Source organism: Protopterus annectens, chromosome 7.part0, assembly GCF_019279795.1.
Source record: "Protopterus annectens isolate FY-2018-M chromosome 7.part0, PAN1.0, whole genome shotgun sequence".
NCBI lineage: Eukaryota > Metazoa > Chordata > Ceratodontiformes > Protopteridae > Protopterus > Protopterus annectens.
The window spans coordinates 1,025,058,380-1,025,064,379 of NC_056739.1; the positions used below are offsets into that span (position 1 = coordinate 1,025,058,380).

The 6,000-nt window shown below is 38.9% G+C and overlaps 1 protein-coding gene across 1 annotated transcript in view; it reads right to left on the reverse strand.

Annotated features, from left to right (window-relative positions):
* The window catches only part of DMXL2 (Dmx like 2), a 1,902,820-nt gene that overhangs the window by 880,932 nt on the left and 1,015,888 nt on the right, over positions 1-6,000 (reverse strand). The gene's annotated exons all lie outside the window — the stretch shown is intronic.

The following is a 6,000-nucleotide window of genomic DNA, read 5'->3' on the forward strand; positions in this document are numbered from 1 at the left end:
AATATATAAACATAATAATTATGTACTCACCATGTAAGCAAATCTATGAGGTGATCATCTGCAGTGGGTAACTGCTGTTATTCCCTACTATTCCTAGAAGTTCATTTTATTTTTCTTTTCCATCCCTGCATACATGGGCATTTGTCATGTATCTTGCAGGTGGACTGTCATGGTGTGAAGTAGAGGGCTATGGAAGCATATATAGCTACTGTGCTAAGCAGTTCAACCCATTCCACTAACAGGTCTATATCATATAGTCGAACTGCAATACATTTGAATACTTAAATGTTGAACCCGGAAGTTCGAAATGCAAAAACTTCAAACACTCAGGGGAAAAAAATCCCTGTTCCAGTACAAAACCAAACAACACACGTACACTATAAAATGTTCCTAATGTGGGGGGCTTTGCCCCACACACCTCCCTACTTAAATATACCAACTCTGAGATCACACCGCAGTGGAGGAAATAGCAAAGCCGTGGAAACGGCTCACCGAATAATTTCCCTGGGAAAAAATTCGGTGTTCCGCGGCTTTGCTATTTTGACATTTCGAACTTCCCAGTTCGATGTTAAGGTTTTCAGACATCTGTGTGTTTAAACTTCTATTATAGACCCCCACTAACTAAGCACAATCACTAAGAAAGTAAACAAAGTACCCAGCATTCAAGGATACATAAATATATATTAGCCTGACTTAGAATTCAAGTCTACAATGGCTAAACTTTACAGACACAGGAAGATGGGAAGAGGTTAACAAATTACAATACAAAAACTTTGGTCTCCTATACTATAACCATAAACTGCTTTCACCCTTCCCCAAACCCTCCCTTGCTCTATCTCTTCTCTTACCCTCTCTTCTATATGATACACCAGTCCTTACTAACCTTCAGTCATCTCTTCTTACCAAATCAGAGCAAACATACAATAAAATATCCACCTTCCCCTACAAATCCCACCACTGCACTGCACTCCAGTCATTACAATGGCCTGAATTCCCGAAACTACTTCTTCGACAACTGCATATCATGCACTCAGTTCTCTATAACCCCACCTCCTGTCTCTCCATCTCTAATATCGTATCTCCTTATAACCCATGACATCAGCTTCGTATATCTGACAAATATCTTCTGGACAGCTACAAACCATCAAAAAATATTGGAAAGTCCCTATATAAATACTCTGTAGCACACTCTTGGAACTCTCTTCATCTTAACATAAGAAGTATCCCTCATAAACACCAGTTCAAACTTGAGCTTAAAAACTACCTCCAAAAGACCTGGTCTTGTCCCTGTCTAGCTACAACCTGATGTCCTAACTACTTGCTATCTAACTCCTTTTTTCTCACTCCCATCAACCACTCCTTTTCTTTTTCTAATCATACTGTCACTTTTTTTTCTTGTAAATACCTTTGACATTGTAAATATTTTTTGCTTTTAAATTACCTTGTTTTAATGTATATATATATATATATATATATATATATATACATAAATATATATATATATATATATATATATATATATATATATATATATACACACACATACATAAAAAAAAAATATATATATATATATATATATATATATATATACACACATACATAAATATATATATATATATATATATATATATATATATATATATATATATACACATACATAAATATATATATATATATATATATATATATATATATATTCTGTTACTAGAAAACAACTGTACAACACTATTTGACTATTAATGATGAATAAGTTCTTGCTATTATATCCATTGTAATTTTTACTTTTGTTGCACCTCTGTAATTGTAACTGGAGCTTTTCTCCTCGGGTCTCCACTGAAAATGGGGCACTGGCTCAGCTGGACCAACCCGGTTAACTAACAATAAATAAATAAAATAAATAAATAAATTACCCACTGCAGAAATCCTCATCATATATCAACTGAGACAGTAACCATGCCTCAGTTGTATATGATTTGGGGAGACATCAGCAGTAGGTAACTGTTTCTGAGGACTCCTAAGGCATAAACATTAAATTTCCCAGGAAGCTGGATGCTGAAAAGACAAAAGCTCAGAAGACCAAACACTACTACTACTCTGAGGTGCTACATGGGGCCTGAATCCTGAAATAATGTCTAATGAAAGTGAACTGTCAGTCAGTGGCTAATATTAAATGTCTACCATGGAATTTTGTTTTTAAACAAATACTGGAAGCAGCCATGCCTCTTGTAGTGGCCTTTGTAAGCAGCATTTTTCAATGGGTAGTTTGTTCCTCGATGGCAAAACTCAAATGCAGTCAGAAATTGCTCTGTAAAAGAGTTTGCTTAGTGAAAGTAAAGTCAGCTATCATACTGAGCAACTGTCCCGCAATCAGAATAATCAAAAAAAAAATTTTAGAGCTGACAACCCAAATAAATGTAGTCAAGGCAAAAGCTATTTTGTTTTAATAGCCCCTTCATTCAGTTCTTAACACATACACTCTGTATGTAAATACTTAAGCAGCCATGATCACATTGATTGCTGATATTGCACTCACAGCCAGCCATTCAACAAAAGTGATAACACCACTGACTTGCAGGAGTTGGTCTGCACCTCATCCACAGTGCTGATTTTGCCATTGTGCTCCCAAATGGTCTGCATCAAGAGAAGCTGCTCCTTTCAGCCTACCCTAGCTACAATTTACTGCTGAGAAAATGCAACTCTATCATAGATTCATAGATCGTTACTAGGCTAATGGACACTGGGGGCCTTTCTAAGCCTAGCCAAGTTTTCACAAAAGAAAAATGATGTCCTGTATCCAAACAGGACATTGAGGGCCAGGGATTTATGTTATCTCTCTCCATAAGGGACATGGGTGCTAGGCCAGGTATAAACTTCCTATTCCCCATCCACTGGTATAGGCTGCATTTAAACTGGATAACAGACAAACTCAGCTTCACATGGATGAGAAACCTCTTCCATAGAAGGGGCAGTCACTGAGACATATATCTGTCTCTCCATCATGTTCTCTTTAAAGTCACAAACAAAATTCAGGTCCCTAGACCTTGTATTTCTGGTGCTGTTTGACTTATGAATATGCAGGAGATTCATAAGTGTGGGGTTTGCAGATGCCTTGTAAGCCAGGCATAGACTACTCCTCAGCAATCTATAAATGAATGAGTACAGGGAAAGGGGCTTTAAGGCACTGTTTGTAAGGTAGGCTTGTTACACCCTGTATTCTTTTTGTAAGGCACCTCCAAGGTTGCTTAAGTTGCTGCATATGCCTGGTCAGGTACATACCTAAGGGGGCATTATCCGCTATGACTGGTCTGATAAGGGTCTCTCCTTCCCTGAAGCAAAGGAGGCAAACACCTGTTCCACTTTCCAGAACTCATACACCCTCTTCAGGTATAACTTGAGCTACTGGTGCATATTCACAGTGTGTGTGTTATGTACAGAGAGACACAAACTCATAAACTACCAGAATTTGCAGGCAGAAGCAAGGGCAGTGTGGAAGAAGGAAACCTAGACAGTTCCAAAAGTAGCAAGAACGGGTCTTATAAAAAATAATTCATAGTCATACTTAGATATGCTACCGATAACATATAACTCCATATGAATTGCAGAAGGAGTCACTAATGGGCACATTGCGGGTATTGCAAAGAGCACTTCTGGCCAACATCAACGATTGAAACAATACTAATTTCATGAACTTTAATCTTACTTTGACTTAGTAATGGGGTCCGTAGCCTAGTACCAACCTATGAACCTATGAAGGGTGAATTTTCATCTGACTTCTGCCGTGGAGAGAAAAACAGGGGATATGAATGAACTGGATTAAGATCAATTCCAACTCGCCTTTTGATAAGAAACACATTTATTCTTAACAACTATACTTCTCTACAAATAATGAGGCTCTGAGATCCTCATGTAGAACTGGCTGCTATAAAGAAAAATGTCTTCCAAAAGACAAACTAAAGAGTTGTCTAACTAGTAGGTTTGAAGGGGAGATGAGTGAAACTGTCAGTCAAAAAGTGAATGATTTAAGGATGAAAATATTTTTTTCAATGGAAGGTGAAGTTAAGAAACCTTACAACAAACCATCTTAACCAACATTTCTGAGCTTCACTAGTTTAGGAGGGAAGAGTCAGCAACATATGTAATTGACCACTGAATACTTGAGACTCAGGTCATCTTAGTTCTTGAAGTAAATTAGGATTACCTGCAAACTGCCCAGCTGAGATAGCAAAAAAAATCCCGCTATTCAAATGAAAAACCTCTTCTACTTACCAAACTAGGTCTGTTGAATGGAAAACGTAATGCTTACCTTGATCATCTCTGAGGCTCAAGTAGGTAAGACTGATACATTGATCTAGGTTACTAGCTAGACACTGAAGTAATGAAACCTGTTTCCCCACCCAAGAGAAACTTCCATGTCACATTACTGCTAGGGACCTGAAAGCATAAACTTGCACCATTTTCATCTGACCTACAACAACCTTAATATTTTTGTTCTGAATTTTTATTCAGATGCAGATTTAGAGAGGATGGGATAAAGACTTCCAGGGAACTTCCCTGACACAGAAAAGGTAGTTAATCCAACAAACACATTCTTACATAGAGCATAACAGGTTGCTTCAAGTACAACCGCCTCTGTGAACACCATGAACAGACAAGATTCCAGAATCCTCTTCTCCATGAAAAGGCTGGAGCTGCAGCTGGAAAAGCGTGCCAGCGCATTTACTTCTGCATGGATGTGATCCACTTTAAGGTTGATGCCTTGGATTACATGCTTGTGACATTCTGCTGATCTGAGCAGGAGAGGAGAGGCTCTGCTCTCAACTTCTTCATACCCTCCTGTGGGACCGCTATCCATTAACCATGGAACAGCCAAAGAGGGTTGTCTATTCAGGTAGCAACCGGTCATGACCAAGGTTTGAGTCTGGTTCTATTGCAGGAATGAAAGCCTTACATAGAGATTGGATCATCCACCAGTCTAAAGATGCACTACAATGGTTTCTCCTCATATAATGCTCTGCGAATGAGGTGACCCTGCAGCAGCTGAGACCTCACCTAACACTTCCCCAAAAAAGCAAACAAAGCAGTGAGGAGTCTGACCGCAATTAAGCCTAAAATTGACAGGTTGGTCATAACCTACTTTGAGACTGCAGTCCAAGTAACAGCTGATGGAAGCCTAGTTCCATGCTGCACAGCAACAGGGCACTGACTGAGACCCAAGCAGCCAGGGATGATTATCATTCTCTGCACTGGAGGAAGAAAAGCAAGGAGGAAGAGGAGTGAAGGGGCAAGGCCTGCTCACCTCTTCTGAGGGAGAGTTGGGGGTGGCAGCTCAATCAGCACATTGATGTAGATGATTTCCCTGGTAAAGCTGGGGATCATCCACCCCTCAGAAATTCATGAGGATAGTATCTCTTGATTGGCAAACTGGAAATGCACTGCCCATTTACATAAAAAGAGGACATGGAGTTATATTTCAAATATAGAGGGACCATGTTCTTCCCCCTCCTTGTGAAAGTTTACACCAGCGAGCTGAAAAGAAGACTTTGGACAATGGCTGAGACACTAATAAAGGAGAAGCTAATGTAAATTCTTTCCTAGCTACACAGCAGTGATATCAATTCTTCCTTGTATGAATAATGTAGGGGGTCAGAGAAGTTTACAAGTATAGTCTGCATGTGTTTTGAAGACCCGAAGAAGCCAAAAGACAGCAGTTCTTAGAACGTCTTCTCGTATGATACAGTAATACAAGGTTCCAATGAAACTGCCATGTGCCATTTAGTCAGTGACTTTGCAGAACACGAGGTGCACCTATGTTCTTGTTGTCAATTAGAACATATTCAAACCGAGTGTAATAATTCTTCCAAGGAAGTAGATACACACACACACACACACACACACACACACACACACACACACACACACACACACACACAATGAATATAGATAGCTATATAGATAGATAAATACAAATGTAGATAGATACATATAAATATAGATATGTAT